The sequence below is a fragment of the Ascaphus truei genome, chromosome 13 (assembly GCF_040206685.1).
Source record: "Ascaphus truei isolate aAscTru1 chromosome 13, aAscTru1.hap1, whole genome shotgun sequence".
Classification (NCBI taxonomy): domain Eukaryota; kingdom Metazoa; phylum Chordata; class Amphibia; order Anura; family Ascaphidae; genus Ascaphus; species Ascaphus truei.
This window is the reverse complement of record NC_134495.1, coordinates 21,676,393-21,689,562: the sequence shown is the minus strand read 5'-3', so window position 1 is coordinate 21,689,562 and position 13,170 is coordinate 21,676,393. Positions and strand designations below refer to the sequence as shown.

General features: G+C 49.1%; 1 long non-coding RNA gene across 1 annotated transcript; it reads right to left on the bottom strand.

Moving 5' to 3' along the window:
- Positions 1 to 7,446: 7,446 nt before the first annotated feature.
- On the bottom strand, positions 7,447 to 10,815 carry LOC142464515 (uncharacterized). The gene is made up of 2 exons (XR_012787675.1): positions 10,299 to 10,815; positions 7,447 to 7,525 (listed from the first exon to the last, which is right to left on the bottom strand). It is a non-coding gene; the product is annotated as an uncharacterized LOC142464515 (long non-coding RNA).
- Positions 10,816 to 13,170: the final 2,355 nt, after the last annotated feature.

Here is a 13,170-nt window from a genome sequence, read left to right as displayed (position 1 = left end):
CTAAAGGCGGACAGCCTTTGGCAGAGCCAAAGGGGGTGAGCCGTTTGCCGATGTTAAAGCTGCTCTATTTCAATCTGAAACTCACTAGCCCTTTTATCCCTTGTAATCAATTTTCCAACTCTATCTGTCCATGAAATGTCTGTGAATTGACTGTATAACCTCTGTTCTTTTAATGTAACCATGTATTGTTATAACTCTGTGCCCAGGACATACTTGAAAACGAGAGGTAACTCTCAATGTATTACTTCATGGTAACACATTTTATATAGATGTAACAGGTTTTCCCCCACCCGGAGGGAAACTCACTGTTACCTGGTGTTGCTGTGCTGCTCACCTGCTAGGCTTACAGGATACTGAGTGTCCGCTGGTGTTAGTTGGGGACGAACAGGACAGGCTTTAGGGATCTTTTTAGTTCTTCATGGGTGCAGTGCCTCCATTTCCAGCAGGCCCCAGCAGGGCCGGGTGCAGCTCCTGCAGGAAAACCCTCTTGCACTCCCCCTGATAAACTGCAGTCTCAGGCAGGAGTATAAAACAAACGATGGTTCTTTATTCTTCATACAGCAGACCAATATGTACACTCTTTTCTCTCTCTCTGGTCCTGGGAATCAGCCCCCAGGGCTTGAGGCCCCAAAGTTCTATCCTTTGCTTCCTTACTCCCTAGTGGAGTAAGGGGTAGTATCCCACTCCCCTGCGGGAGGGGAAGGGTGGCCACAGCCCTGGCTCCACACTTCCAACAACTAACTAAATTTGGATCTGCAGTCCCTTTTGTACCCAGGGGGAGGGTCCTAGGTCTGAGTCCTTGATAGGGCAGTACACAGGCCTTAGGCCCACCCCCCTGTCACTCAAGGGAGTTGTTTACTGCTGCAGCAGCAAGGGTGTAGATTTAACGCCTGCGATGACGTCACCGATATGGGATCCGGCTCCCGCTCGCCCTTGGGGTTTGGCGTCTCCACGGCAGCAGCACTTGGGTGACACACACACACTGTACTTCTATCACACACAGCACCACTGTCACAGGAGTCACTACTTTCACACACACACACACACACACTACACTGCTATCACACACAGCACCACTGTCACAGGAGTCACTACTTTCACACACACACACACACACTACACTGCTATCACACACAGCACCACTGTCACAGGAGTCACTACTTTCACACACACACACACACACTACACTGCTATCACACACAGCACCACTGTCACAGGAGTCACTACTTTCACACACACACACACACACACACACACACACACACACACACACTACACTGCTATCACACACATATAGTGCACTACTAGCACACACACACACACACTGCTCTTTTATCACACACACTGCTCTGCTATCTCGCACACTGCTCTGCTATCACGCACACTGCTCTGCTATCTCGCACACTGCTCTGCTATCACGCACACTGCTCTCCTATCTCGCACACTGCTCTCCTATCTCGCACACTGCTCTGCTATCATGCACACTGCTCTGCTATCACACACTGCTCTGCTATCATGCACACTGCTCTGCTATCATGCACACTGCTCTGCTATCACGCACACTGCTCTCCTATCTCGCACACTGCTCTGCTATCACACACACTGCTCTCCTATCTCGCACACTGCTCTGCTATCACACACATTGCTCTGCTATCACGCACACTGCTCTCCTATCTCGCACACTGCTCTGCTATCACACACATTGCTCTGCTATCACGCACACTGCTCTGCTATCACACACTGCTCTGCTATCACACGCTGCTCTGCAATCACGCACACTGCTCTGCTATCACACACACTGCTCTGCTATCAAACACACTGCTCTGCTATCACACAGACTGCTCTCCTATCTCGCACACTGCTCTGCTATCACACACTGCTATCACACAATGCTCTGCTATCACACTGCTCTGCTATCACACACACTGCTCTGCTATCACACAATGCTCTGCTATCACACTGCTCTGCTATCACACACTGCTCTGCTATCACACTGCTCTGCTATCACACACTGCTCTGCTATCACACAATGCTCTGCTATCACACGCTGCTATCACACAATGCTCTGCTATCACACAATGCTCTGCTATCACACTGCTCTGCTATCACACACTGCTCTGCTATCACACGCTGCTCTGCTATCACACTGCTCTGCTATCACACACTGCTCTGCTATCACACTGCTCTGCTATCACACACTGCTCTGCTATCACACACTGCTCTGCTATCACACAATACTCTGCTATCACACTGCTCTGCTATCACACTGCTCTGCTATCACACACTGCTCTGCTATCACACGCAGCTCTGCTATCACACTGCTCTGCTATCACACGCAGCTCTGCTATCACACAAAGTAACAGTGTAAATGTGTAAATGAAAGAATAGCAGTACTGTACTCTGAGTTTGTAAACAAAGAAGTAGCAGTACTTTACACCCCTGGTACCATCACACTTTGAGCCCTACTTACCACACACTGCACTGCCACCCATCACTGCATTTTGCATAACACACCGCACTGCTCACACAGAGGCCACCACACTGCTCACACAGAGACCCCCGCACTGCTCACACAGAGGCCCCCGCACTGCTCACACAGAGACCACCACATTGCTCACACAGAGGCCACCACACTGCTCACACAGAGGCCCCCGCACTGCTCACACAGAGGCCCCCGCACTGCTCACACAGAGACCACCGCATTGCTCACACAGAGGCCCCCGCACTGCTCACACAGAGACCACCGCACTGCTCACACAGAGGCCCCCGCACTGCTCACACAGAGACCACCGCACTGCTCACACAGAGGCCACCACACTGCTCACACAGAGACCCCCGCACTGCTCACACAGAGGCCCCCGCACTGCTCACACAGAGACCACCGCATTGCTCACACAGAGGCCCCCGCACTGCTCACACAGAGACCACCGCACTGCTCACACAGAGACCACCGCACTGCTCACACAGAGGCCCCCGCACTGCTCACACAGAGACCACCGCACTGCTCACACAGAGACCATTGCATTGCTCACACAGAGGCCCCCGCACTGCTCACACAGAGGCCCCCGCACTGCTCACACAGAGGCCCCCGCACTGCTCACACAGAGGCCCCCGCACTGCTCACACAGAGGCCCCCGCACTGCTCACACAGAGGCCCCCGCACTGCTCACACAGAGGCCCCCGCACTGCTCACACAGAGGCCCCCGCACTGCTCACACAGAGACCACCGCACTGCTCACACAGAGGCCACCGCACTGCTCACACAGAGGCCCCCGCACTGCTCACACAGAGGCCCCAGCACTGCTCACACAGAGACCCCCGCACTGCTCACACAGAGACCCCCGCACTGCTCACACAGAGACCCCCGCACTGCTCACACAGAGGCCCCCGCACTGCTCACACAGAGGCCCCCGCACTGCTCACACAGAGGCCCCCGCACTGCTCACACAGAGGCCCCCGCACTGCTCACACAGAGACCCCCGCACTGCTCACACAGAGACCCCCGCACTGCTCACACAGAGACCCCCGCACTGCTCACACAGAGACCCCCGCACTGCTCACACAGAGACCCCCGCACTGCTCACACAGAGGCCACCGCACTGCTCACACAGAGACCCCCGCACTGCTCACACAGAGGCCCCCGCACTGCTCACACAGAGACCCCCGCACTGCTCACACAGAGACCCCCGCACTGCTCACACAGAGGCCCCCGCACTGCTCACACAGAGGCCCCCGCACTGCTCACACAGAGGCCCCCGCACTGCTCACACAGAGGCCCCCGCACTGCTCACACAGAGACCCCCGCACTGCTCACACAGAGGCCCCCGCACTGCTCACACAGAGGCCCCCGCACTGCTCACACAGAGGCCCCCGCACTGCTCACACAGAGGCCACCGCACTGCTCACACCGAGGCCCCCGCATTGCTCACACAGAGACCACCGCACTGCTCACACAGAGGCCACCGCACTGCTCACACAGAGGCCCCCGCACTGCTCACACAGAGGCCCCCGCACTGCTCACACAGAGGCCCCCGCACTGCTCACACAGAGACCCCCGCACTGCTCACACAGAGGCCACCACACTGCTCACACAGAGACCCCCGCACTGCTCACACAGAGGCCCCCGCACAGCTTGGCCTGCAGTGCTCTCTACTGACTGGCTGTAGCCAGGCCACCCATCCTGTCCGGTCCTCCCTCACACCTACACTGATACCAGACCAGCAAATGGCTGTAAGATAAAACGCCAGAACAGGGTCATTATCATACGGGGGGGGGAGTTAACCCCCGCGCTGTCAGGCGCCTTACAGCCCTCTCTCCTATAAATAAGGGAGAGTTTGAAGGAGGATAGAGGACAAGTAAGTGCTGAATATTAGCAATTAGTGAGCATCTCATTAGCAGTAACCCTTTGTGTGCAGGCACAGAACAGGTTTTACCCCTCCAGTGCCAGAGGGGTTAAAAGCTTCAGGCACACTACTCTTTTAACCCTTTCTACCTCTCCCCCCCCCCCCCCCCTCTCTGTGTGATGTGATGCAGCATTGTCCGCCTCCTCCCCCTCTCGTCCTGCAGCTCTCCCTCTCTCTCTGCATCACTGCAGCATACTCCTCATATCCGCACCCCTCCCTGCGTCCTGTCCTCTCTGTCCCGGACAGCATGTGCCACTCTGATCCAGCAGCGCCCACCTCTCGCCTAGCTCATAGAGAAATGTCTCATGCAGATCACTGTGTCTTATAGGAGGTCTCATACAGAACTCTCTCTGTCTGTCTTATAGATGTCTCATACAGAACTCTCTCTCTCCTATAAATCAAATAAGCTTTATTGGCATGGCGAAAGAACATTTCAGTATTCATGTCTCATACAGAACTATCTATCTCTGTCTCTTATAGATGTTTTATACAGAAGTCTCTCTCTTATTGATGTCTCATCCAGAACTTTCTCTCTTATAGATCCCATACAGAACTCTTTCTCTCCTATAGATATTTCATACAGAACTATCTCTCTCTTATAGATGTCTCATACAGAACTCTCTCTCTCTTATAGATATCTCATACAAAACTCTCTATTATAGATGTCTCATACAGAACTCTTTCTCTCCTATAGATGTCTCATAAAGAACTCTCTTATGTATGTCTTGCACAGACCTGTCTCTCTTACTGATGTATCTCTCGTATGCCTCTCAAACATTACACACATAAACCTTTCATTTTTGTAACGGCGGTCACACACACACCTCTCTGCTGGCGGACACACACACACACACCTCTCTGCTGGCGGTCACACACACACCTCTCTGCTGGCGGTCACACACATACACACACACCTCTCTGCTGGTGGTCACACACACAGACATCACTCTCTTTATGTCTCCCACATATTTTCTCTCGGCGGTCACACACACACACACACACACACCTCTGCTGGCGGTCACACACACACACACACAGACCTCTCTCTCTGCTGGCGGTCACACACAGACCTCTCTCTCTGTCTCTGCTGGCGGTCACACACACACAGACCTCTCTCTGCTGGCGGTCACACACACAGACCTCTCTCTGCTGGCGGTCACACACACAGACCTCTCTCTCTGCTGGCGGTCACACACACAGACCTCTCTCTCTGCTGGCGGTCACACACACAGAGCTCTCTTTCTGCTGGCGGTCATACACACAGATCTCTCTCTCTGCTTGCAGTCACACACACAGACCTCTCTCTCTGCTGGTAGTCACACACACAGACCTCTCTCTCTCTCTCTGCTGGTGGTCACACAGACCTCTCTCTCTGCTGGTGGTCACACAGACCTCTCTCTCTGCTGGTGGTCACACACAGACCTCTCTCTCTGCTGGTGGTCACACACAGACCTCTCTCTCTGCTGGTGGTCACACAGACCTCTCTCTCTCTGCTGGTGGTCACACACAGATCTCTCTCTCTGCTGGTGGTCACACAGTCCTCTCTCTCTGCTGGTGATCACACACACAGACCTCTCTCTCTGCTGGTGGTCACACACACACAGACCTCTCTATCTGCTGGTGGTCACACACACACAATCCTCTCTCTCTGCTGGTGGTCACACAGACCTCTCTCTCTCTGCTGGTGGTCACACACAGACCTCTCTCTGCTGGTGGTCACACACAGACCTCTCTCTGCTGGTGGTCACACACACACAGACCTCTCTATCTGCTGGCGGCACATACACACAGACCTCTCTCTCTCTGCTGGTGGTCACACACAGACCTCTCTCTCTGCTGGTGGTCACACACAGACCTCTCTATCTGCTGGTGGTCACACACACACAGACCTCTCTCTCTGCTGGTGGTCACACAGACCTCTCTCTCTCTGCTGGTGGTCACACACAGACCTCTCTCTGCTGGTGGTCACACACAGACCTCTCTCTCTGCTGGTGGTCACACACACACAGACCTCTCTCTCTGCTGGTGGCACATACACACAGACCTCTCTCTCTGCTGGTGGTCACATACACACAGACCTCTATCTCTCTGCTGGTGGTCACACACAGACCTCTCTCTCTGCTGGTGGTCACACACAGACCTCTCTGCTGGCGGCCACACACACACAGACCTCTCTCTCTGCTTGCAGTCACATACACACAGACCTCTCTCTCTGCTGGCGGCACACACACACAGACCTCTCTGCTGGCAGTCACACACACACAGACACTCTCTCTCTCTGCTGGCGGTCACATACACACAAACCTCTCTGCTAGCGGTCACACACACACAGACACTCTCTCTGAAATATATATCATACACCCAAATCCAAACCTCTCAACTCAGTCTCATTGCAACTGAGGTCACCACAATCCCCCCACACACATTAGTGGGAAACCCCTAAAATATCAGGATCCCACTCTTCAAACAGATGCCCCCAACACACACCACACTCTGTCTCTATCACTCTATGCCTTTCTTTCTTTCTTTCTTTCTCTCCCCCTCCCTTTCTTTCCCCCCTTTCTCACTCTCTATAACCTCTCTCTCTCGCACCCCCTCTGGTTCCCTCCCCCCCCCTCTCTCTCTCCCACCCCCTCTCTAAGGCCTGTATGCTGTGGCACCACTACTTTTAAAATCTAAACACTATTAAAGAATCAGATCAGGTTTAAAAAGGTTTCAGCCTCCCTGTCCTTATAACATAAATACAGCATAAACCTACTAGCAATGAAACTCCTACTTGTACATTATACTGTCAGTTACACAATGACATTGAGGCAGCAGGCTGCATATTGCGTGTATTGCTAGGTCATATTGTTAACACTCAGACTTTATTGGACGATCTGAACCAGGGGACGTCTGACACACACCAATCATCAATGAAAATTAATTCCAGGCATTGCGCAAGCCAAGGGAATGACGTCGAGCTCAAGGAACAGACACTGCAGCCGGGATCTTCTGCCTCCATGCACAAGCCTGAAGAGTAATGAAGATCTGCAGCTTCATATAGTGTTAAATTAAATCTAATGCTAATGTATTTAATCAGCAATCAATGGCAAAATCACTATATGGAGTTTCTTGTTGATCTGTAAAAAAAAAAAAAAAAAATGCTTTATATATTATAGGTTAATAGTAGAGATGGGCGGAACAGTCTAAATCTGTTCCCCCGGAATTTCCCGGATAGTTTAGGAGAAATCCGTCCTGCCCACCAAAAACCACCCAAGGATTTGGCATTAAAAAAATCAGAGTGGATTGTAAATAACCCGGACTGATTCCAAAATCCTTTCTTAAAAAGGAAGCGGAGGGTTTCCGGAGCTGAACCCCATTAATTTCAGCTCCCGGGAACCCCTGGTTCCTGAGATACTTGCCTCCTTAGGCTTGTTCTATAGTAGGTGCGGGAACGCGTGCACCCCGCACCTACGCGAACGCGCGTGCAAGTGACGCACACTTTTTGTGTGTACAGTCCGTGCTGCCAGGAGCGACAGGTTTGCAGTGTGTGTGTGTTTGTATATGTGTATATATGTGTGTATATATATGTGTGTGTTTGTATAAATATGTGTGTGTGTGTGTGTGTGTGTGTGTGTGTGTGTGTGTGTGTGTGTGTGTGTGTGTGTGTGTGTGTGTGTGTGTGTGTGTGTGTGTGTGTATATATATGTATATGTACATATAGATTGTGTGTTATTAATTTATTATATATTAAAAAAATAAAAGACACGTTGAGAATAAATTATTTATTAACATTGTACACACACACACACACACACACACATACATTACAGTGGCGGTAGGGGCGCGAATACTTAGTTTTCTGAGTATTCCTCGCTATCGCCCGGCTCCGCGCTCACTGCCGTGCGCGGCCCTAGCATACAATGGCTGGCTAACCACAGCCGACTATAACTGCAGTGCGCGCACAGCGCAGCGCGCGCCCCCACTATATTACGGGCCTTAGGGGGTGCCGGTATCTCTCTTCAGTTTCAATGTCCCGGTCACGTGGGCCAATAGGAATTTTTATCACCTAGTTCAGGCTGGCGTTAGCGCTGCTTTTCTATGTACGGTATATATACATTGGCCATTATATACATACAGTGTAGCCAAGACAAGCTAAACCAACCTGAAATAGATGCTAAAATAGTCATTAAAATGCATTACAGTCATTATTAACCCCTTAGTAGCCCACAAGTTAACTAGTCATGGGTTACAAAGGAGTTAATTTTAATGTCATGATAATATCATGAGATATTAAAGCTGCGTTTCAAGCTGCAGTTTAAAAAAAATATATATATATTTTCCCATTCAATATGTGCATCAATACAATCTGCACACTGACAAGTGATTAGCTAAGCTGCAGATCGATCTGTTCTCCTGTAATCGATCGCTTGCTCGGGGCTATTTAATTCAGTTCTTGCACAGCATTGTGGGCAATGTAGTCCTGGAATATGATTGACTGGGCAGTTACTCGATACAATTGGTGCACTGCTAGAGAGAGGGCGGGGCTCAAGATCAGAAGGGGAAGGGGCTGTCACTTTTGAAATGCTTCCTACATTAGAAACATTAAAAATGTCTTTAAAACATTTTTTTTTAATGCTACAAGTATTTTCTCATAGTACAGAACTGATTTATTTAAAAAAAAACAAAAAAAAAACACATGTAGGATAGGATATTGCTTTTACTGCTACTTTAAGTATCTTAATCAATCCGGGGCTTTAGGAGTTAATGTGGTCAGTTTGTCTTACAAATACAAGAAATTGTGTTTGTCAGTTCAGGACCCTTCCTGTGTCTGTGCTGATCTACAAGGAGGGATGAATTGGGGGTTGGGGGGGGGGGGGGCACCTATCCCTTATGGCCCACCAAAAGTGAAATATGTGTTGTATGGGACTGATAGAGTCTAGAGATAAGGGCATTTGTTTTGCCAGAGATGGGATTCAATTCTGGCTCTCCTGACATTTTTATAAGCAAGCCACTTTCAAAGGAAACAGTGACAGTCTTGAATGATCCCTTGTGGATCACGGAGAGGGGGTGACACGCAGGTCACTACTTAGTTGGAGGACTGTAACATGGACTTATCACTGTTTGAGAGAAACTGCCTCTAAATCCAGCAGCGAGCTGGTTAATTGCACACAGGCAATAAACCAGACTCCACCTAGCTGATTAGGACTCTGAGATAAAGCCTGATGTGAGAAACAGGAGAGAGATTCCTTAGCTCACATGTGGGCTGACATAAGGAGAAGGAGGACTGCAGAGATTTTCCTCAGCACACAAGGTGCTGCAATGAGGAGAGTCTTGAAGCACACAGGACTGTGTGTTGACAGCAAGACATGAGGGGACAAGACCTTTTATACCTGGACACGGACATGTCCATAGCACACAAGGGTGCCGAGCCAGGAGAGCAGAGAGGCCATCCCCTAAAGCAGCGGTGCGCAAACTGGGGGACGCAAGATTATTTAGGGGGGGGGCGCAGGCGGATGGCCGCAGACGCTATGCGCGGGCAGGCGGCTGAACAAGCTCCATGCTGCTGCTTCTCTGCTCTCTGATTGTTGCGGGGGCGGGGCCTTGTTGCAGGGGCGGGGCCTTGTTGCCGGGACGGGGCCTTGCTGCTTCTCTCTGCTGGTAGCGGGGCCTTCCCTGCACACTGTTTGCCCGCCTCAGTTTGCAGCAGCACACATGGTGACAGGGGGACCAGAGCATGCGTAGTACTACCCACCCAGGTGAAAGTGTGTGACTGTTATGATTGTGTGTGTGTTGTGATTGAGTATGTGTGCTGTGTCTGTGTTGTGAGTGTGTGTGGGTGTTGTGATTGTGTGTGTTGTGTCTGTGTTGGTTGTGTCTCTCTGCCTTGTGGAGTCTCCTCACTTCACCTACCGGCATCCTTGTGGTTGCGGTGACCTCCCGGATGTGACGTGCGGGTCCCGGAAATGCGTCTTCCCTGCATGCGCTTCGAATCCCTTGGAGCGGGGCCAGACAGATGATGCCGAGTATCGACTGGAGGCTACTCAGAAACGGACCAGATTTATATTTGCTGTTATCCAACGCGTTTCTCAAGTGTGGCTTCGTCAGGGATCTTTTACCATCTACCACAACTAATCACACTCATAGCACTTGCCTTTTGTGGATACAATTGGACAACTTCTGTCATTATATCACACTTGTAAAACATACTGGACACCTAACAAGCTCCTACTGAACCCCCAAAATAACCACAACATATATATAAGCATATGAGTGTCACAGAGGAGTGCTACTGAGCATGGCAATATATATTTAAAATCAGAGACAGAACATAAAACACAGACAGAGCTCAGTTTTTAGCACATCCAGTGAAACTCATACACGGTACAGTGCCTAAATATATATGTAAAAATAGCAAGTAAATGGTCTTTTAGTTTAACATTTTTGGCCAAAATTGTTGTAAGCCCCTGAGCCAACTGCACGGCAGACCACAATTCAGGGGTCCCTAACGCTAATATAAATTCTTAATAACCTGTGTAGTAACAGGAAGAATGATTTATAGTAAATCTGTCAATATTAGTTGCAAAGTTCTAAGTCTGATTGAAGCTTTTAATAACCTGTACATTACCAGGAAAAGCACTCTGTATTAGAGTTGTCACAACCATACTGAAAGCCAGCAAGTTCCCCTGAGTGGAAGATGCTATGGAGTAAGCCCTTAACCATTTAAATGTGGGAGGGGGTGAGCTACAATTAGGTAGGAGGTTGCCACCCTCCAATCAGCAAAGACTAGCTGAACAACAATTGTAAAACATACTGGACACCTAACAAGCTCCTATTGAACCCCCAAAATAACCACAACATATATATAAGCATATGAGTGTCACAGAGGAGTGCTACTGAGCATGGCAATATATATTTAAAATCAGAGACAAAACATAAAACACAGACAGAGCTCAGTTTTTAGCACATCCAGTGAAACTCATACACGGTACAGTGCCTAAATATATATGTATAAATATCAAGTAAAATGGTCTTTTAGTTTAACAGGAGCTTGTTAGGTGTCCAGTATGTTTTACAATTGTTGTTCAGCTAGTCTTGGCTGATTGGAGGGTGGCAACCTCCTACCTAATTGTAGCTCACCCCCTCCCACATTTAAATGGTTAAGGGCTCACTCCATACCATCTTCCACTCAGGGGAACTTGCTTGCTTGCAGTATGGTTGTGACAACTCTAATACAGAGTGCTTTTCCTGGTAATGTACAGGTTATTAAAAGCTTCAATCAGACTTAGAACTTTGCAACTAATATTGACAGATTTACTATAAATCATTCTTCCTGTTACTACACAGGTTATTAAGAATTTATATTAGCGTTAGGGACCCCTGAATTGTGGTCTGCCGTGCAGTTGGCTCAGGGGCTTACAACAATTTTGGCCAAAAATGTTAAACTAAAAGACCATTTTACTTGATATTTACACATATATATTTAGGCACTGTTCCGTGTATGAGTTTCACTGGATGTGCTAAAAACTGAGCTCTGTTTGTGTTTTATGTTCTGTCTCTGATTTTAAATTATATCACACTTACCAAGTATTGTATTTGCTACTGTTTTACACTTAAAGGGATACTTTCTATCAGTGCTTGTACTTTTTTACTATATTTTTGATTGCCATTTATTGCATATCAATTGTTTTTATTTTGTGCTATCTTCCCAAACTGATAGGGATATATATATATACCTACACCCACAGGTATTTCTCACTTAGCACACCTCAACACACACTGGTGTTCTTCTCAACCTTACATATAAAACTGATTGACTAAACAAACTTAATAACAGTATTTTCAACTTGGTGATAGGTACACAGCTAAGCGTTACATCCTGCTTACACTTATAACCTAGGAATTTTGGTAGGCATTTGAAAAAGATAAAACACAATACACTTTTGAAACAGACAAAAGGATATTCTTTCACTTCAGCCCTGGGGAGTGGGCCACTTCTGGTCCGCCAGGTAGACCTCTTAGCCGACAGTCACCAGATGCCCCTTTCCGGGAGTATATTCAAGACGTGGATTCCTCCTTCAGGGTTTCACCGTCAGTACCGCCCCATCTCAAATCCAGGTGGGTTAAGGTCCCTTGGGAATTTAGTGGGCAAAACGGGCTGAGACAAGTCCATCAAGTCTGTCGGCCATTCTGTCCCGAGGATGAGTAGAGTTGATTTTAATTTTCAGTCTTCTGAATCCATCAGTGTTCTTGAATTTAACTCTTCTAGTATTCCGGGTGAGAAGTTCAGAGGTCCCAAACTCTCTCTCACAGAGGGTGAGGTTATTTTGTTGTTGCTGCATTATTCTTCAAACTTGCTCCCAGGTTCTCTCTGGCGTAATGTGTGGTCTCACCCTCTCTTCTGTATCTGATTCTATCTTTGGTGGGTCCTGTTTTAAACCCAAGGCTCTCAGCATATCCTCCGCTTCCCATAGGCTCCTTCCCGTTAGGACCTTACCCATATGCCAGACCATTAGGTTAAACGGAAAGCCCCAGTGGTATTCCGCCTGCACGCAGTTGCGTGGTGATGGGTTTCAGCTCCCTTCTGCGGGCAAGAGTGGCTGGAAAGAGATCAGGGTAGATTTCCAGGGTTGAACCCTCAAATGTAATAGGTCCAGGCTGTCGAGAAATAGGGAAAGCACAGAACGATATCACGTGGTCTGTCCGTGTTCTTTACACGTCTCTGTAGTGTTCTATGCGCCCTATCTAGGAGATACATGTCTGAGTCTGTATTTGGGATTAACTG